The sequence below is a fragment of the Camelus dromedarius genome, chromosome 2 (assembly GCF_036321535.1).
Source record: "Camelus dromedarius isolate mCamDro1 chromosome 2, mCamDro1.pat, whole genome shotgun sequence".
Taxonomy (NCBI): Eukaryota; Metazoa; Chordata; class Mammalia; order Artiodactyla; family Camelidae; genus Camelus; species Camelus dromedarius.
The window spans coordinates 94,667,652-94,690,293 of record NC_087437.1 but is presented as its reverse complement, the minus strand read 5'-3'; the positions used below and the strand labels follow the sequence as shown (position 1 = coordinate 94,690,293).

Here is a 22,642-nt window from a genome sequence, read left to right as displayed (position 1 = left end):
ATGCCCTACTTCTAAGGGATATCTGCCTATTAGGCCCCCTAGCACAGCATCTAACACACTGAAGACCCTCAACAAATAGCTCACACAAGTAATTCATTGGTGTGAACATGTCAGAACAAAAACTGTGAGTGCTGGTGTCTTGTGTTCTTACCTGCTTTACTTCCTCCAGGAAGTTACTTCCTCCAGGAAGCCCTAAATCCATCCCTGGTACCTGCTTTTAAAGGGATACCAGTGAATTTCTTTTGATGGCTTATGAAAGAGGATTCCCCATTTCTTAAAAGCATTCTGCCCATTGTTTGTATTTTGGTATCACGTTATAGTAATCCATAGTATCATGGCACATCAGAGATGGATGAGAACTTAAAGCTCAAACACAATTACTTTTATATTGCCCGAATTGGATTCAGTATGTTAGGTCTATAAAGATACATGCCCCAATGCCATGACCAATGAAAACATCTTTAGCCGTGGTAACATCTTACTCTATGCACAGGTAATCAGAACAGTTATTTATACATAGTTGCAATCATTATTTAATTGATGAATAATTAACAAGCAAAGAAAGAGAACTGTTTTATGCAAATAACATTAACACCAATTTTTAATTGGGCACACAAGTATATAAAATAGGCTACTAGCAGACCTGAAATTCTTTTAGTAACTATGGGAGCACAATTGATACCTATGTATATAGATAGATGGATAGACACTTGGATGGATATAGACACTGTGTTGGGTACCAGGTAAGTATTAGACATAACCATGCCTATAATCTCATCGTTGATCAGAGACCACCAAGCACATATAGAAAAAGAAATAGAAACATAAATAAATCTGTTTCTAAAGAAATACACATTTAATGCTAAAAGAGTTTGGGAAAAGGGTTATGTATCAAGGGAATGTGGGGGAGAAGTTTTGACTTAAGCAGGACTATAATTAAATGTTGGTCAAGGACAAATAATGACAAGGATGAGGATATTCAACAAAGGAGTAAAAAGATGAGAGAAGAGATCAGGTTTTTGTAAGGCCACATCAAGAGGGCCTTGTGTGGCTAGAGCAGACCTCATCTGTAGGAAAGCCATAGTGAACGGCAGGTGCGTGTCACATCAGACATGAAGCTGATTTGAGGGGCAGGAGCATCGTCTGAGAGTGAGGAGCAGATCTTACAAGTTCTGAGCAAGGCAGTGCGAGGAAGAGACCACCACTTTCATAAATGGAAAGGTATCTTCTCAGCAAACAGATGGATCCTTAATGTTCAATTAGACAAACAGGATGATCTCTTTGCCAGGTATTTAATCAGCAACTCTGACACACAGGAATCTCCTGACCAGAGCATCACAGGTTTCCCTCACTTGAGTGTCACAACTTCTACCCTCCAAAGGCTGACAAGTCATTTTTTCAAGTAGATCCTAAGCCTGTGTCTGTATAAAAGAGACACTACAATTTGAACATGATAGGAAATGAGGAAGAGTCAATTGCTTAGCTTGAGGCCGATGATCTCCATTCCCATAAGTCCTTGGTGTTCACTCTGCATCATGGAGATAAAGGGCACTCCTGAAAGGCCTGTGGTAGTGCTTGCACAAAGGTGACTGCAATGGTTGCTGCCGTCCGGAGTGCTCAGGTGCACGTTTCTTCTGGCAGCCCTCCCATGGAGGGCGGGGTCGGTTTCAGTATTACTTGAATCTGGATTGGCCTGGTGACTTATTCTGACCAATGAAACACAGCAAAATCGATGCGTATGACTGTCAAGGTTGGGCCTCATGAGGTCTTTACAGCATCTGCTTTTGCTCTCATGGAACTTGACAGCCACAAAAGGAATCTGGTCTATCCTACTGGAGGCTGAGATGCAATTGGAGACGAGTGAGGTGCTACAGCTAACAGTTTCCATCAGCTGCCAGACATACGAGCAAGGCACCATGAACCTTCTACCCCAGCCGTGAGCATCAGTATGTGCTCTGTAATGGGAAGATGTGGGTTATATGCATACACGCTCAATTGTGTCCTTAGTTAACCTCTTTTTGGCCTCAGTTTTCCACTCTGTAAAATAAGGATAAAAATACTATCTGACTTTTAGGATGGTTAGAAACATTAAATGAGTCAATGAGTTTGGCAGTTAGATAGAAATGAGCACTGGGCAAGGGGAGAGGAAGGGGGAGGGAGCCACCCAGAAAATAACAGTACACCTGCCCTCAGGATACGAGGCTTCAAAGAGTTTTACTTTCTCTAAATGAGGGCAAGCAGAGAAGCCGGTTAGAATCGAACGCTGCGGCAGCTCAGTAGAGAGAAGTACCAGGCTTAACATGATGCAATATCCATTATAATGTAATTAGCATTGTGCTTTGGGCCCCTTCTAGGTCTTTCTGTGTGCATCATGGGTAAGGGCACGCACAAAGGAGATGAGTGCAGTGCAATTAAGGGACCTGAACTGTCAATCAATCATGAGAATGTCCCTAAGCCAGGGTACAGGACAGGAGAAACAGGAGGGGCGGGCCGTTCTCCTCTCTTGGAGGTGTACTATACTAACTTTTGCTCTACTAATAAAATTTTCTGTTTATATCACACTTCAATCTCCTGTTTAATTCTTTTTCTTGGGTAAGACAAAGAACCAAGGCTTTTCCCCCTCCTCGCGGTAACAAGTGCAATTAAATATCCTAAAGCATTACCTGTAATAAAGCCAGCACGAATAAAATGTAGATAAACTGTATTAGTACTGCTATTGTTGCTGTTGCTGTAATTTTTGTTTGTCTTTTACGGAAGAGGAAACTGAGACTCAGAGGGGTTAAATGCTTTTCCCAAAGCCACAGAGCTGTGGAACCAGGGTCCAGGACCAGACTTCTTGTTCCAGAGTCTAGGTATTAACCACCACGCATTTTTGCACCTACTCTGTGACTCTCTGTGACTCTGATTCGCTGAGAGAGACTGTGAACCAGCCATTGTGGTCAAGGAGTTCACATACATCATATCATCAATATTCTAATTAGCCTGGTGCAACAAAAGTAAGCATTTTAATATGACTTTGTACAACATGCCAGCCCTTCCCACACCCCCACCACCTGTCTAGCGTCCTCTTCTGTGACTCTTCCCTCCCACTCAGCCTGGATTTCAGCCCATCCCCTCCATGCACCTCTGTGCGTGCCATTCTCTCTGGTTACCATGCCCTTGCACTCCTGTGTTTTTAGAAACATTAGTTACTTTTACTGCAAGCCTCTGTCTCAACATCTCCTCCTTGATGAAGACCTACTTTCTCGGTCTCAGAAGGTCATTAGGCACTCGCTCTCCTCCCAGTTACTGTCAACATACGATTGCTAAAACGGTATGTGACTGTTTTAAAAGTTTTGTTTACTTGTGTCTCTTCCATTAGATTGTGAGATACAGAAAGGACTCTATCATACCTGTTTTTATATTCCTGGACTTCAGTAAACGACCCCTGGATGGGTGCATTCTTCTGGTGCAACACATGCCATTTGGGCTCCTGGGCCTCTTTCTTGTGTTTATGTTTGTATACCTGTCTTTACATTTTATAGTGAAAATTGCTATTTGGGAGTCCAGAGAAGAATCATGGTTTAATGTAAAAGGCTGGGTTTGGAGAGAGTCAGACCCGGACTCAGATCACAATTCCATCACTTGTTTCACACTGTAGCCTGAGAAAGTGATGTAAATGCTATGTCTTGGTTTACTTCCATACAATTTGGGAAAATGATAGTTGTTGCAGAATCCACATATGTACATGTATCTAAAGAAGTGCAAAGATGAACTGCATTGTGATATGTAAGCACACTGAGTATGTAGTGGCTCAATCTTCTGTAAAAATTAGTATTATCGTTAAGGAAGATTTTATGAATGAAGCTCTCCTTTGCTTCATTAATTTCACATATATGAAACAAATGAAGTTTTGCTCTGGTGTCCTGCAAACTTTACTCAAGTTTTAAAAATAAGATGTTCATTAGAGAGTCAAAGCATTTATAAAAACAATGAGCTGTTAGCAGACTCAGAAGATAGGAGAATCAAGCATCCTGACATATTCGTTCAATCTTTAAACTGATAAAACTAATTTTTCTATAACCAGGACTTAATTTTTTAGGATGGATATTTGCATCAGCACACCAAAATAGAAAATTCCAACCATACAATTATGAACAATGCACATCTACTAAAAAAGACCCAAACTAACAAACACTAGCAACAAAGTATTTTTAGATCTCGTTTTCCCCATAATTTTATTATATTATCATTATTTTTATTATTATTATTATTACTACTATTATTATTGATTTTTGTTCTTGGGTGGGTCTGATCTTTCAAAAACATGGCACACAATCAACTTAAAAGTTAAAAAGCTATAAATAGAATTTAAAGTTTATGTATCTGTATAAATATGCAGATATACATGTATATGTAAAGATGTATATGTTTATGTATATGTGTATTTTGAGCATATTATAAATTGAATTACTAAATCATAATATTTATGTTTGATAAAAAGGAAGTCATTTATATTAGCTGACTAATAAAGGCATACCATTTCTTTTTTTTTTTATTGAGGTATGATTGATTTGCATTGTTGTCTTAGTTTCCGGTGTACAGCATAGTGATTCATTTATATATATTCTTTCTCATATTATTTTTCATTATAGATTAATTCAAAATATTAAATAATGTTCTCTGGTTCTCTGGCCTATACAGTAAGATCTTATTGTGTATCTGTTTTATATATAGTAGTTTGTATCTACTAATCCCAAACACCTGATTTATCCCTTCTTCCCATCCCTTTTCCTTTTCCCTAACCGTAAGTTTGTTTTCCATGTCTGCGAGACTGTTTCTGTTTTGTAAATAAGTTCATCTGTATCATTGTTTAGATTCCACATATAAGTAATATCATATGATATTTGTCTTTCTCTGTCTGACTTAATTCACTTACTATGATAATCTCTAGGTCCATCCATGCTGCTGCAGATGGCATTATCTTATTCTTTTTTATTGCTGAGTAGTATTCCATTGTATAAATATACCACAACTTCTTTATCCAGTCATCTGTTGATAGACATTTAGACTGTTTCCATGTTTTGGCTATTGTAAATAGTGCTCCTATGAACATTAGGGTTCATGTTTCTTTTCCAATTGCAGTTTTCTCTGCATAAAAGGCACATCATGTCTATTGCATCTCTTACCTTCACTGCTGCAATCCTTACTTTGGTGATACTTTGTACATCATTAACTGCCCTTAAGAAAGCTTTAACAATCCAATTTATATCAACTATTCAACTAGCTCACATTTCAGTATCTTTGTTCAAAACAATTAAAGCTGATAGGGTTTCTTCCTACAGGTTCGAGCCTTTTTGGAGAAAAGCAGTACACCTCTTCATGTATTTTGTGCTTCAAGCTATATAAAAAGACCTACGCATCCTTCCAGACTTAAAAAAAAAACTACAGAATATTGTGAGACACTTTTTTCTCCCAGTGAAAAAACACTTTGAAAATAAATCCTATAGCTAAAAGTCTAACACTAGCATTTGTACTTATTTTGAGAAGCCAGTAAAGAAAAGACAATATTGACTTTTGGAGCAGAAGCATATACACTTTCTCCTGACTCGCCACACACACACAAATACAGGAACTGGTGATGCTTTTGCTTTCGTTGGCTTTAATCTCTGCATTTATTTGACATTTTATTGATAATTAAATGATTTCCTACATACATGAAACTTTTTATTATAAATCTGATTTGAATTCATGTCAAAAATATGTTTCTATCAACTCTCTTGGTAGTAAATGAACTCTATTCTACATTGAATTTGCCTCCGTTATCCCAGTAATGTTTTGAAAATGGAAAAGAAAATAGGGCACTTGATTCACTAAAAACATTTAACCAACAAAAGAAATTTTTCCTATCTCTTTAGAATAGAAAAATGTAGCTACGCTGTTTCTGGCTTTGAGTTGATTAAGGACGGAAAAGAACTGAAAATTATCTTAGTGACATAATATGTAACTGTTTGCAAAGGGAGTTTGACAAACATTTAAATTCAAATCCTTCACTAAGTACCTTGGCTGATGTATTAATTACATTAGTTTACCATCTTCAGGAGGGTTACCTGATTGTATCACTAAATCATCTACTACAGAAAATAGAAATATTCATTCATACCATGTTAGTTTAAAATACTTGGCTTAGTGCCTTTGTGTGAAGAGGGTACAAAACAGTAAAAACAGAGATTTCCCAATGAGTTTAGAAATCAGGATGATCTGGTGATAAAGGAGGGCTCTATTTAAATCCAAATCGGATGTTGGAATCACAGCTTGGTTTGGCTTTAGCAGACATCATACTTAAATTGCCAAACATATTTTAAAACTATTTGTGTCATTCCTAAAGAGAACAAAACAAGGATTGAGAATGTAATAATAAAGTAGAATTCAGAGTTCTCCAGGTTGTTCATTTGGAGAGGGTGGGGAGGACAGCGGAAGGTAAAACTCCCACTCGCCCAGAATTCTTCCCTCTCCCTCTCTTTTGACTGCACTGTCTTGGACCGAACTCCTATCATCATTAGTGCCAGTCACACTTTCTCAATACAGCTTTATTTAGTATATTTCTACAGTTGCAGAGGAGAAAATGCCTTGCAGTGACTTGAGAGAATTATCCATTCTGCTCAAGAGTCCAACGCATCCTGAAACAAACCTATGGCTTATAATGGAAAGAAACATTCAATGAATGAATGAATGAATGTTTTTAATGTTGGTACCGGGGATTGAACCCAGGACCTTGTGCTTTCTAAGCAAGCACAGAGAGAAACATTCAAAATCAGAGTGGATCTAGGCCATTAAGAATACAGAAAAGTAGATTAATTTAAAAAATTCAGCATTCTGTTTCCACCATTTGTGGACTAAGAGGCAGTCTGGAAATAAGTGGGCTTTGTTAAGGGTGAGTCAACCTCACCTTTAGAAAATGAGAAGATAACCCTCCCCAGAAATAAAATTCTAGAGAGCTGTCAAAGTATTTCATTTTTTACTACTAAGGAAACTTTGGGTTATATATTGCCAGTCTTCACTTTCACACTGAAGTGTAAATATTCATAGGAAGTAGTGATATGTTAAATTGTGATCACACTTTCATGAAGTGTGAAATCTCAAGAGACAGCTTTAGGGTGTTACAAGGCCTACATTCAGATCCTGATAATACGGCCTATGGATAAATAGCTCTGAGCAGGTCACTCCTCCGAAATGAGCCCCCATGTTCTCACCTGTGAAATGTTCTTATTAAGAATACTTGGCTCGTCAAATTTCTGCGTGGCTCAGTTGAGATGATACGTGGGCATACGCCTTATGACTGTAAATAGGCACGCTGGTATGATTTTTTATTAGTTTTCCTAACAGAAAAGTATTGAATGATTTAGCGTTAGCATTTTGATGAAAAATATAAAGAGGAGCCCTCAGGAAATATCCAGTGAAGAGTTATAAGCACATATGCATGGAAGCTTAGTAGAACTGTGGAGAAGAGTGAGAAGGATGAGGATGAATATGGATGAGATGGAGAAGGACCAAAAATGCTTCCTTCATAATTCTCCCAACTGTCCTTATTAATATACGGTTCTGTCCATAAGACTTCCCTCCTTTCTTGGGTAAGATTCCACTTGGAGATTCTATATAGAGAGATTTAGAATAATTTTATTTCTGTGCAATTATGATGCCTCAGGGACATCTTCAGTAAGATTATTCTTGAATTTGTTTCTCTTACACATGTCTCTAAACTTCCAGTAGTTAGATGCTGCATGTGGTTCAAGAGACGGTGCCTGCCTGATGTGGGAACCAAGCCCATGTTCTTGCTCTTATTATCATCCTATACTATAAACAGCAAAATTAAATATATATATTTTTTAATTATAGAAGATACGTTCATATAGACATGATCTGGAAGAAGGTGACTGAGGTGCTTTTTTTTTTCTGGTCTGGGTAAGTCTGAGATTTCCCTCACATTACTCATGCACAAATTTATTCACTTGCTCCACACCTAAGCAACCATTTGAGGCTAGTTCACATTGAACATGACCTGGACCAGGTTGGATGGCCTGGTTCCATACCATTGTGAAATTATTGCACATTCCTTAAGCAAATCCAAGTGATCCATTAGTCATTCGTGTATTCATGCAATCAGTAAATATTTGAGTGTTCACAATGTGCCACGCATTGTTCTCAGAAACAGAGATATAACAATGTGTTACAAAAAGAAAGTCCTGGTTCTCATGGAGCTTATGGAGCACTTAAATTTCCCTTTGTCTTTTCATGAAGACATGCAAAACATCCAAATGTGATACTTCCCAAGACCACAGCCCCTGATGAAGGCATGGCCTCAGGAGGCAATGTTTTATACTATCTCTCTTCCTTTGAAGATCTGATGGGAACTTGATGTAGGGGAAACCAATCCACATTTTGGCGAGTGATCTGTTCTGTGGAGATGTATTGAGTTAGTTGGATTTTAATTTTTAAGAATATGAATTAAAAGTACAAAGAGACAATGCAGAGAACACAGAAAAAAAAAAAAGAGTGAATGGAAATCAGGTAAAGAGAGGTTATATGAAAGAGCAGAGGTCACGTTAGGAGGAAGTAGACAGCTGGGAAAGGTAAACCATGATGAATAAGCCATGAGAAGAGTAGAAACTGAGGAAACCGCTGAGGGGGGACATGCTCCTGAAATGCCTCAAACAGCCTGAGATTCGTTCCATTTGATTTGATCTTTAAACATTTTACCTACTTCTTGAAAGTAGCCTTATGTTATCTCTGCTTTTCCTAAGGAGTATTCCTGGGAAGCTGTGTGTGTGTTTTCTTGCAATAAACTCTGAATGTTGGAGCTAACTGGGGGTGAATTTCATCATCTTGCAACAAATAAACTCCCTACATTTAACAGAGGGCATATCTGCTGAAAAACACATATGACTACTTCCTTCCATTTCCACTATTCATTCCATACATTTTATTCATTTATTAAGATGTACATTTATACTGGATCACAGGGAGAACAAAGTCCTGGAAAGAAACTTGTTAGAAAATGAACAATGCTTCCTTGATAACACAATAGCCATTTTTAATGACAATTTATTTCAGTTGGTCTATTCAAAAGGATAAGTGCACCCCAATGTTCATAGCATCACTATATACAATAGCCAAGACATGGAAACAACCTAAATGTCCATCAACAGATGACTGGATAAAGAAGTCGTGGTATAGTTATACAATGGAATATTACTCAGCCATAAAAAAGAATAAAATAATGCTATTTGCAGCAACATGGAAGGACCTAGAAATTATCATTCTAAGTGAAGTAAGCCAGAAAGAGAAAGAAAAATACCATATGATATCACTCATATGTGGAATCTAAAAAAGGGAAAAAAAAGAGGACACTAATGAACTACTAAATCTACAAAACAGAAACAGACATGCAGATGTAGTAAACAATCTTATGGTTACTGGGGGAAAGCAGGTAGGAAGGGATAAATTTGGGAGTTTGAGATTTCCAAATGTTAGACACTATATATAAAAATAGATTAAAAAATTCTTCTGTATAGCACGGGGAACTTTATTCAATATCTTATATGAAAAAGAATATGAAAACAAATATATGTATGTATATGGATGACTGGGACATTGTGCTGTACACCAGAAATTGGCACATTGTTACAGGCTGTACTTCAATTAAAAAAAAAGAGGCTAGCAAAACTGCTTTATAAAGTCGTTCCTGTGACACCAAGAACAAAATGCTTGAACATCCTTGATCTATGGAAGCCAGGGATAATATTGAAAATGTCATGAGAGATCAGGTTTCCACCTGATTTAGGATTCTTTTCAACTTGTCTCACAATAGTACAATGTAGCAGAAATAGAGGCGAAGAAGACCAGTGGCTGGTTAGAGATTCCTGATTTTCCCTGGTAAACATCAAGTAGACACAGAAAATCCAAGACAGATGTAAAGTTTAATTGAAATTTTCTGAAACAGTAAAGACTGTGACTCAAAGAAGCATTGGATAAGAGCAGTGTGGGACACACACACACACACACACACGTGCACACACACGTGCACATACACACACAAGAGGTTCTAAAATCTGGGCGATTCAGATCAGACCAGAAGACTAAGAGAGCCTTTTCCTAGACACAAATATAGATAAAGAGAAATTGGATAGAAAAATCTAGCTTCCACACTATCTCGTATTGTTGGTACACCCTTTGTGCTCTGATGACTGTATATACTCTGTTCTCATACCATAGCACAGCTTTAGCTATTCTCAATTTTTTTTTAATCTTCATAAATTTTTGAAAATCACTTGGCGAATTTTTACAAAAATCTTGGCAGAGTGGCCCCTACTTGCCTACAATTATTTAGTACCAAATGGGCTGAAGAGGTAGGAGCTGCCACTTTTGATGTAATTCAGTCTAGATATACTATGTGCTATAGAAACACATATTTGAACTTTCACTCTGAATTTAAAAAAAATAAGCAAAGATTAAAGTAGGAGAGAAGATGCAATGCCTTTTTGTGTACTGTCACTTAACACAAACAATATACACAATATACACAACATGCACAGTCCCAGGTCCTTCAGACACCAACGTGACTATCACTCCTTTCCCCCTTTCTTCAGCTATTTCTATCGCGTCTATCTCTGAAAATGTGGTTACAGCCAGGTCTTTTAGAACCAGTTTTACTGTCTTTCTCCTTTCATTCAGCTAAATGATGAGAAAACCATCTAATATAGTTTGAAAAAAAAACTTTTTTTAAAGTGTGTGGTTCTATATATACTGTCAAAACTGGGCCTTAAAATTTTCCCAAAATAATTAATGAAAATATAAAAACAAATAGCTCTGGGCAACATACAGGTGCTAAACTATTAAGTATCTGTCAATTGTCATGAGCAGTTAATGCAGTCTGCAAATGAAAACATAAAGTCTATTTTAGTGATTCCACTAAGTCTTCTGCTTTTATATAATAAACATATGTCATGTTCTATTTCTTTCTCAGATTAAGCAGAATTCTGTTTGTGTACTGGAGTCTGAGACTTTCAACCTCTGTTCTTATTCACAAAGATTGAAGTTATTTTCCTGTCTGATTATAAGTTTAGGCCTTTTACATTCAATCTAAACCTCACATCAGTTTGAGGAAAACAGCTCCCTTTTGCAACGGGATTGCAAAGGAACTGTGTAAATGCAGAACAAATTGGGCAACTTGTATATATGAATAGCTATTGTATGCACATACTAATGACATTTTCCCACGTTCTTGGATGCTAACTTTTCCAGTTTATGTTCTGTGCAAGATGCCTTTCAACACTCTCCCTAAGAGTGCGATTTTTAGAATCCTTTATTTTTCTTTAGGATGGCCAATTCTGTTTTACTCCTAATGTCTATTTAACCAGTAAATGAAAAGGCAGTAGACCCTTGTGTTTAGGGGATGCAATCCTATGGCCAGGGTGTCTGGGTTTGAAAATCAGCTCTAATACTTGTAGGCCGGGACAACTCAGGCAAGTTACGTGACATTTTTCTGGTTTCAATTTCCTCATTGGAAATACATATGTAATAACCGTATTCACTTCACATTCTCTGTGAAGAAGAAATGGATTAGACATATGTAGCGTCCAGCACAGTGCCTGTTACATGGGAGATGTTGAACATGCACTCAGTACAATTGTTGTTATTGTTACTATTGCTGCTGCAGTTGTTACTAAGCAGTACATATTCTGATACATTGCTGGTGGAAATGCAACATGTCAAAGGCAATATGTTTAAATAATGTGACCATTTCTTATGACGTTAAACATACTCTTATCCTAAACCCACAATTCAACCCTTAGGTATTTACCCAAGAGAAAAGACACATGCCCACACAAAGACTGTATGTGAATATTTAGATTAGCTTTATTCATAACCACCTCAATCATGAAACAAATCAATTGTCCATCAAGCAGTGACTCGATGAGAAAGTTGTTACACACCTACACAATGAAATACTAATCAAAAATCGAAAAAGAATGACTACCGATGCAAGTTAACACTATGGATAGATCTCAAAAGCATTATGCCAAATGAAAGAATCCAGAAAGAAAAAAAAGAGCTACTAATTATAAAATCTGATTTTGATGATTTTTCTTAAAAAGACCAAAATATAGGGATAGAAATCTTAGATCAGAAAACTTTTGATCTAAGTTTGCCAGCAAGATTGATCACAAAAGGACATGAAGAAATATTTTGAGGTAATGGAAATATTCTGTGTCTTTATTATGGTGATGGTCACATTACTATATTTTCAAAACACATAGAAATATACAACTGTAAAGGGTGACCTTTAGCATATATAAATTATACCTCAATTACCTGACATGAAAAATGAGAACAGGAATATGTACTTGTCAAATTACCAAATAGGATTCTGTGGAAATACTAATGTTAGCTTTGGAGGGCCATGGATACACACCTGTAAGCGAACACCTAGGCTACAATTGGAGATTCTGGTTCATCCTAACACGTGTCACAATCAAGCTGTGGCCACAAAGATTATGCTTATGCCTATGATATCGCTTCCTGAGCCAGGATATAAGCTAGTCCTGCTCAAAGTCTAAGCCCATCATAGCCCTCAGGCTTTGGGTCAGAGAACTTGACCCATGAAGGAGTACCCTGAAAGCTGCAAAGTCTATTCCAATTTATGGTTATTGACAGAAGTCAGTTCAGCAGCTTGAAGGGGTAAAGGAACCAGGGTTAACAGCATTGAGCTAAGCAAGGAGGCTCCTGGCAGCAAGTGACAAAACAGCCTACTGGCAGGAAATTCATAAACTACGTGAGTTTGGAGTAGAAAATTTGGGGGGCAACATCCTAATATTGTTATAGTAGCAATCTAAAACTAATCATTTTGCTAACATTTCCATCACTCCCCAGGAGGTGCAATTTTCAAATTCCCAATTTATCCCTTCCCACTGCCTTTACCCCGTTAAATTTGTTCTCTCTGTCTGGAAATGCTAGCTATCTTGATTGTGGTAGTGGTTTCATTGGTGTATACATCTATCAAAATTCATCAAATTGTACATTTGAAATATGCGTAGTTTTCTGTACAGGAACCATACCATAGCAAAGGTGTTAAAAATCACTTTAGGGGTCAAATACTTATCTGAACTGGCCACTCCATATAGCACTAATTCTTATTGAATTAAGTCTGTTAGCTTCATTATATTTTTAGTTGAAAGTTCTGTTTTTCAAGCAATTAGTAAATTATATAGCATTCTATTTTGATTTAATTTACTCTTATTTCATTTTTCTTCTTAAATACAAGATATGGACGATCATTTTACTACTGTTATATGCCAAGTGCTCCTGTAATTGCTTTTATAAACTTTCTGAATTTTTATACTGTTTTTTGTCTTTCCCACTTTTCTTTTTTCCTTTTTGTGTTACTTCCTTACTGGTGTTTGACGTTCACAATTAGCTAATTTTGGTTTGTGATGCAATTTTAAAATCGATTATTATAATTTTTAGGGATTGAAAGTGTTCTATAATATTACAAAACAAAAATAAATATAATTTAGTTAATCAAATCATGAAGGTATTAGAGATCATGAAGTTTAAGAAAATTGATTTCAAACTATCTTGATCATTCAATTATATATAATATTTTAGATCTGTACATTTTCAGAAAATTAATTAAATAAAACAAAAATGAATAACAATTTTATTCTGTTTAATTCAGGCTTAATTTTTCAAATTCTTGATATAATTTAAACATTTGTAAGAATGCAGACAAGCTATACCAACAAGCAAGCAAACAAACAGAATCTTTGAAGTTCTAAATGCCTAAGGATTTTTAACTTAGATTTTGTTTTACAGAAAAATTACATTTCCCCCAATTGATTAGATCCCTGAGAAATCAAGATTTGGGTCACTTTACTATGTAGAAAACCCCGAACAGCTGAAGTGCTGGCTGAGGGCACAGGGACACAGACAGAGTCCAAGGGTGGCGCAAACCCATTCCAATTTTGTGACCAGTTGTAGAAATAAGGGGATGTAGTAGATTTCCACATCCTTTTCACTTCATTGCCTTGTGCATGTTTGTATGTATTAACCAGTTTCCATTTTGCCTCCTTTCCTTGTTCTCTACATTTTAAAAGATTTTACAAGATGAAAAATTGGGACTGCAAGTGAACCAAAAAGGCTGGAATACAATCCTAAAGACTTACTCAGTTACTGATGGGATCTGGAGTCTCCATTTGTGGGAAGAAACTGAAAACACATATACGCGGTATATTATCTTATTTTAGACTAGTCCAAGTTGTTAGAGTTGCAATTTAGAAGTTTTGGTAGAAGAATGTAAATGGATGTTGAGTAGCTCAAGTGTGGACTGTATGGTGGGAGGATGGGGGTTGAACCCAGGACCTCTTGCATGCTAAGTGCACACTCTACCACTGAGCTATCCCTTCTCCCAAAAGGTATCACTTCTGGATAACACCCTTAGTAGATAAAATGACAGTATGTAAGATGATAATTTAATTACTGAATTGGAAAAGAAAATTTTCACTATACATTGATGCATCTATATATAATCATTAAGATCTGTGCTTGAATAGTCTTAGAATTTAAATTTAGCATACATGATTTGCTCTTTAAATAAGTAGCAAAATAAAAACATCAGTGATAAAATATTTGAAGTGGTAAAGGAACATTTTGAAATATAATGAAATATTATGGAAATGGAATAAATTAGATATTGACAGAAATAAAATGATATTCAAATAAACACCCTGTTTTATTCTTAGAGAAACTTTTGCACATAAAGTTTGTCCACCTGAATTCTGTATGAAATGACAGCACCACAATTGTTAATCTAATGTAACCCAGGCCACTCTACTTACTTGTTTTGAATTTGATATAAAGAAATGAGACCATAAAATACACACTGATTTTCAAAGGAAGAGATTTGTCAGATGTTTATGAGCAAAAAATTGAAAAAAATTTTGAAGGATAGTTTTCAACTTTATAAAAAAAGAATTATTTGATATTTTTCAGTATCACAATAAAATTAATTAAACATTTGCAGCTCCCATGTGAAACTACGTTAACATTTGTGGAGTCAAAGTGAAAATTCAGTTTTGGAACAATATGGTAAAATCCCTCATCAGCTATAAATATTAAATAAACCTACCAATTCTTAAAAAATATTGAGAGTGGGAGATTCTTCTTTATTTGGCAATATTTGATGTAAAAATTGATTGAATTCAAAATCCTTTAACATTATCACCAGAAATTTCAATTTCAATTTTAACTTTCAATTTCAGTGCTCCATTTATCAAGAAGGAAATGGAAGAGTTCTTAGGCTTAAAAAGTAATCACATTCTAAGTACTATATAAGGAGATCAATTTAACTGAAATCATGTTAAAAGTTAGAGTGTTTGCTAAATGGAAAAGAAAGTGATAAACATTCCCCTGCCATTTGCTACCATTTACAATTTGTTCAAAGTCTGCCCACAGTGACTATGATGATTTTGGAAGATCATTATCAAAAGCTCTATATCTAGACCTTCTTGTTGTTAAATCAAGAATGTATAGCTCTTACTAAAATATTATGTTTATAAAAGAAAGCTCATTTTTTCACAAATATTTTATTTGTAAAGTTTATACTGTTTCAATATTAAAATTTCTGCTTTAGAGTTTATCTTAATAATATCAATAAAATATGTCTTTTTTAATCCAAACTGCATATAGACGCACCAAATTCTCTCCAGTTTACTCCTGATTTCTCTGTAAATATTTTTATGTGTTCTGTGTGAAATGGGTTGAGATGGTTTGGTCCAAAGGATAGGAAATAAACTTGAGAGCATTGAATTCTTCGTGGGGATTTCACTCTAAATGGAGATTAAACCATCTTGTTAAATTGATAGGTTTCTACTCTGAAAAATAATACTTCACATTCTTAGTGCACAGTCCTAATCTCGATGCACTTAAAAAATATGTTAGGAAATAAAATAGTTGACATGGGAAAATCATAATAACTATTTTAAACTACTTAATTCCATTGCAGAGAATTATCTGGTGCTTCCTAGTGACCTTTACTAGCTCCATTCGTAGCCTGAGTAGGAGAAACAGAGAGAAAGGGGGAGACCATATTTGTCTCAACATCTGCCCCTCAAAGTACATGTGCCTCCCAAAGTTCTGATTACTGTCACACTGCTTACTGAACCATGTTTTTTTAAATTAATGCTAATTTTTTTTTGTTTTTACCCAGGGTTCATTAATGGCATCCTGGTTGACTAAATATTACCAACACAAGTATATTTATGAAGGCTATATTTTATTATACCAGCTTTGAAATACTGGGAAGTGCTATCTCTGATACTAAGTCTAAAGTTACTTCCTAAGTATTAATATAGTCTATAAGTAAAAGTTACACAAAATAAAATTATAGTAAAATGTTAGTTGTTTTTAAAAAATGTTTCGAATCATACATATAAATTTTTCCTCCAAAAATCTGGAATGCCTCCTATTAACTTTGAGGCTATTAGAGTGGCAGGCACATTCTTCTTCAAGTTTATTCTTCTCTGTAGCTAGGTAACAAATTTTTATAGCATTTGAGGTTGAATTCATGTAGGAATGACCATAAATGCACAGAATTATAGTAACCAACAATGCTACTGAGTTTCTAGAGAGAACAATCAAAATTTGAGCTCTGTAAAGGACTGATCAAATTGAATAAAAGAATTCAGTTGAGAGCATCTTAGGAAATTCTTTATGAAATTCTGGCTTTCTAACACTGTGGATGGCCCCTTAAATGGAGCAAACTTCCTGTCAAACTTGTATCAGAGGGTTGCCCTTCCTTTGATAGCTCCTAAGTAGGCCAGGAGTAGAGTGAATGTAAGATAACTGAACCCTCCCTGAAATAACTTTGACTTTTCTGAGCTTATTTCTCTGAAGGGAGAAGATTCCTCCTTAAGATACTCCCTTTAACAAGCTGATTGATCCTCAAGTTTGAAGCCTAAAGAAAGGAAGAAACTATTGTGTGAATCAGAATCATTGATGGTGAATTCACACCACCGTGGAGATAATGCTTCATGTTAAAGTTAATAGTTTAGTATTTCACGAAAACATATTGGACCCTTGGGAAAAAAGGATAAAAACTCCTCAGTATAAAAAGTCTACTTTGATTGATTCCTCCCCTATAGATGGTGGTTTCATCTGAACTAAATCTTAATGATGTGTGCTAATGCATAAGATGCCATTTTTAAAATATGAAGTGAAACTGAACAAATTACTATGATTAGTTTGCATTTACAAGCCTAAATTATTTTCCACAGTGATGTTTGGATTTCCACAATGGACAAAACCTTTTATTTTTAGTCTAGGAACCTGTACTGTTTGATTTGTACTTTTTGGTGAACATTAAAATTCTCTATTAAAAATTATAATTCTCCTTTACCAGAGACTTATTATTCATGTTCTTTCAGCATAGATAGTTGCAGTGTCTTCAGTCTTCCATTTCAAAGTATTTACATTCAATGTTTATTCCCAAAGAAATAGAAGGTTCAGTCGACTCAATGTTACTTATTTATTTTGCTTGGATCTGTAGGTTGTCATGTAAACTCAGCAGCACATTTCTTTCTCACTTACATGTGGGCTTGCTGACTGACAGAGCTCTCAGATTTCTTTGTGGTGAAGGAAAGTTATTTTTGATACAGTGTGAGATATTTTAAAAGAGTGTTTGAAGTGTCAAAGTAGCTATCCGGGCCAACAAAAATGAAGATCATGTTCATAATTTTGTTCATTCCAAAACCTTCAGGCTGAGTTTCCTGGTTTCAAAAGAAGCATTGTGAAAAGTAAGGGGAGTTATAAAAGATGCTTATAGCATTGAGGGTTATAAAAACTAGCTTTAAATATTAAAACTTTACCCCATCTCCTTAATGTGATTTTTAGAGAGTTTATTCTTTTCTCTCAAGTTATACATAGCGGTTTTACCTCTTTTGTTTGCACCCTGTTTTCCTGATCAGGTAAATCTCTGCGTTGTCTTATTCTGAATCCCTGATGTGTCTTAATGTAAAGATTTTAATATTGTGCATTTAAAAGATGCATTATAATGGTTAATCTACATGTCATCTTTAATCTCTAAATCATAATATTGGCAGAAACTGTCCCTATACATTAGTCACTGCTCATAGAAACCATGGTGAGATCAGACTGATCAGATAGAGAATCAAAGAAAAGGTGATCTACCTTATAGATGATACAAATAAAGGGTCATTGACTTTATTTAACTTTACCAGGAGAGCAGGACCAAATGAAAGAGACTGAGATGGAGTGATCAACCAGGGGTCAATGAGCAGTTATTGCTGTCCAAAATAGGATGGATGTCAAGCTTGTCTGCAGATGTAGCAGATTCTGGTCCTTCCTTCTTCCTTCTCTTCTTCCCTCCTTCCTTCTCTCGTCCCTTCCTTCTCTTTCCTTTCCATCCCCTCCCTTCCCTACTTTCTGTTCACTTTTGCTGACAAAAAAGCAGAACAAGCTTTATCAAAGCTGAGCGGAGACATATTCTCTGACCCAACAAATATGCTCCCTGTAAGAATTTATACGTATGTTATCCAAAATATATATGCAAGAGTGTTTGTAGAAGCTACATTGGTAATAGCCCCAGACTGAAAAGTACACAAATGATTATCAACAGTATGATGTATAACTTGTGATACATCCATACAATGAGACACTACACACAACATTGACAACCCTCTTACACACAATGTTGAGTGAATAAGCCAAAAATGGAAGAACATATACTGTATGATTCCATTTCTACAGCAAAGCTAATCTATTGTGTTAGGTATTAGGATAGTGATTATGTTTGGGGGAGTTAGTAAAGAGGGTGGGGCATGAGAGGAACTTCTGGGGAGCTGATAATGTTTTATTTATTTACTGAACACACAAAAGGTGTGTTTATTGTGCAAAAAGTCATTGAGTTGTACACTAGGGATTTGTATACTTTCATATGTATATGTTTTACTTCAATAAAAAAGCATATGCTTTTTATGGAAAATTTAGATGATATGAGAAGTAGAAAAAACCAAAAAACAGAGTCTCATAAACATAATTATGTTAACCTTATGGTGTTTTTCTTCCAGTCTTAGACATAAAATAAATGCTAATATAATGCAGACACATAATTGGAATATCTATTTTCTATCTATCTAGTCCTCACAGTTTATTTCATTTAATATTGTATAAACTATTTATACATGTCTTTTAAGTATAATTTCTAATATTCCATCAATGTGTCATAATATAAGTGTCTGCCTTTTTATTACTTCCTTTTTATTCTTGGAAGGATAATTTATGAGTCAAAGACATAACCAATTTTAAGAGTCTTGATTTTTTAAGGCTCTTGAGATTGCAAACCAAAATATCTACTCCAATTTGTATTAACACTAACACTGTGGAATATTTTAAAATATTCTTATCTATGTAGAATAAATGTTCTGACATATGACCACTGGTATTAAAGTATAGATGTCAAACTGCTTGACGTGAATTCTTAAGTACCCAGATAGAAACAAGTGAAGGAAACTCAGTAGTTCATCTCCCATTTTATTGGAAGGAGTGATAGCAAATTGTTCTCCCTTCCCGAATTATCACACCATGTTGATCAGCATCTTTCATTTTCACTTAAAGTAAAATATTTCGCTACATAAAAACATTTTCAACCAATTAGATCATTTTTACCTTTTTTTTTTTTTCCCCGTAAGAATCTGGCTCCTGCATTTGCTACCTGGGTAAATAATCAGTAGCTGAAAGTAATTCATTTATTGGGCAAATTCCAATGATGCCTGCCAGCTCTTTGCTAATATTCAAAATGGTTATGAGCTCATTAACTTTAAGCATCAGTTCATTTGCCTCATTAAGTCACTAAAGTCTCAGGGAGATTGGAACCCAGGAGGGTTACTGGGATGGTGAGGCCACCAACAGATTGGACTGAAAGACACAGGGTATTCCAGATATGGAAGAGTGAATGGAAAAATCTGTCCAATATTCTACATCTGCACCATCAGGGTCTTAATGTCTAGATGAGTGAAGGAACAATGTAGTTGTGCTTTTAAATATTTTTGAGAAAAATAAATTAAGAATGTTGTTTGGGTTAAACAGATGAAATAATATTTCATAAATATTAATCACTTCCACGTTTAGAACTAATACAGCTTAGAAAAAATACGAAAAAATATAAAATCATGATTCTGTTCTGCAAAGTGAAGACAGGAAAATTTAGGACTGTAGAAAGTTACAATTGTCAGTAAAGCCCTAGATACTCCTTTTTTCTCCTCAATTTTAGAGAAAAGTGCTTCAGAGTAAGGTAGCCTTTTGTGGAGAATCTATTTTTGGTATAAAATTCACATTTCCCCTTCATCTCAGGAAAAAGTAATTTAAATACTTAACAGAAATTAATTTACTAGGAATCATTATTATCTAAATCTACTTTCAGGCATGCCTATATTCTTCATAATTACAACGAAGTAAATTGAAAGGACACTTGTTTTTTTGTCTTTGTTTTCTAATATCAACAATTATTTGACATAAGAAAATTATTTTTCCAGCTGGTGCACACCAGAGAGTTAATGATGCGACAACAGAAACAAATTCAATAGTTCCAACAGAAGCAAGAGTTAGAATTAATTTCACAACATAGTTTCCAAAATCTCTCCTCTTTGATATCAGTACATCATTTTCAGATTTTACTGTAAGTCTATGTCTTCAAAAAAACAACAAAAAATTCCAGTTCTGTAAATATTTATTGGGTGGCTGCTCCCTTTTTATGCTCACTTTAAGTCGAAAAGACAGTTTAAATATGTCAATTCTAATGCAAGAGGGAGAATGAAGATTAGAGAGAAAGTGAGAGAAGAAGAGAGGAAGAGAGAGACAATATTTTGATGAAACATCTGGGAAGATTTCACCAAGAGGTAACATTTCAGCCAGATCTGGAAAGATACCTAGGACTCCAACACACTGAACTGAAAGACAAGTGGGCATTCCAAGCATGGAAGAGTGAATGGAAGAAAATCTGTCCAAGTCTCTGCATCTGTAACATCCAGGTCTTAATTCTGAACCCCATCCAAGCCATTCTTCACATTGCTATGAAAGTGATCCTTCAAGGATCATCAAGTCATGCTCCCTACTGGTTCAGAGTATAACGAAAACCCTTTAGTATAGAATGGAAAAATTGACCATCAGCTTGCCTCAGGACATCTCTCCAGCCCCATCTCCTGCTGCCTGGTCTTCCTCCCCTGCCTCACTTACCCCAGTTCTATCAAACGACTTGTGGTTTCCCAGAGACATTGTGATCTGGCATAGGCTTCCTCCTCTGTTTGGTATAACCTTTTGTTCATTATCTATGTCCTTGATTTTTACTCATTTTTCAAAACAAGTTTGAATAAAACTGCAAATGCTAGGAAGCTCTCACTAAAGTAAGATTACATTTGCTGATACATTAGTCTTATGTAGCTGTCATCTGTGAGTAGTCCTCGTCCTCAGATAAATTCTTCTTGTTTGTATGTTACCGCAAACACACCTCTTAGCTCTAATGACAACTGCACTGGTCTGCTTATTAATTTCTCCTCTGGACCTCAGCTACCGGGTGGCCAGGATTTTCTTCTTTTATAATCTAATACAAAACAGGAGTTCAAATTTTTGACTGTTGTTAAATTAGACTGAATTGAGCAAAAGCATGGAAATGAGAGAATGCAGACATCGTTTGGGGATCATGAACTGATCCTCTGTGGTTGGGGGTACAGAAGAGAAATAAAGAGCCTTTAGAATGTTGAAGAAAATGGTCAGTGGAAATAATGTCCTGATGTAAAAGACTTCGAATGCCATCACAGGGAATTAGATCTCCATTCTATCGTCACAGGCATCCTGGCAAATGTTTTGAACAGACGAGTAATCCAATTTATACTTTAAAATCTTAAATAGGAAACATTCATATTAAATTAGAGTTTTACACAGAGAAAGATTCATATTACATTTATTAACTAAAGTCATGCTTATATTTTTGTTGTCAACCATAAAACATATATGCTACATGTAAGTTTCTTTAATTATGGTTGTTAGAGTCTTTCAATAAGAGATGCTGAGATTGAATTTCACAAGAATGTAGAACCTGCTAGAGCATATTACATTTATTGGTAACAGACAACCACAACCATTTTTTAAAAAAGGCAATTGTTAACAAAATACTTAACATAAAATGGCATTCAATGAGCCTTGACAATTTTAACTACAAACAACACTAAATAATGAATCAGTGAGTTGTAGTTTCTTGGGTACTGAAACACTAAGACACATTTTGTTCTCTCCGATATTTTGTGTGTGTTTATTTACATATGTATGATTTCAACTATCTATGTGTCCCTCTACGGTGGCCCTAATTAGCATTTCTTTCAATTTTGGTCAACAAGTTAAAAAAAAAAAAAGCTATATTGTTTTTGCAATACCTTTTAGTGATTCTGTTCTATGGGGTAAGCTATGGAGCTGGAGTAGATCAGTTTTACACAATTTCACAGGAAGAAAACATAATATGAGCATGTAAAAAATTCATCCTTACTTTCCTTAGTCCCTCAAATAGGCACATCTTAAATTACTATTCTCAGAAAAAAGC

General features: G+C 35.4%; 1 protein-coding gene across 5 annotated transcripts in view; it reads right to left on the bottom strand.

Annotated features, from left to right (window-relative positions):
- ROBO1 (roundabout guidance receptor 1) overlaps window positions 1-22,642 on the bottom strand; it is a 1,016,936-nt gene that overhangs the window by 728,717 nt on the left and 265,577 nt on the right. The gene's annotated exons all lie outside the window — the stretch shown is intronic.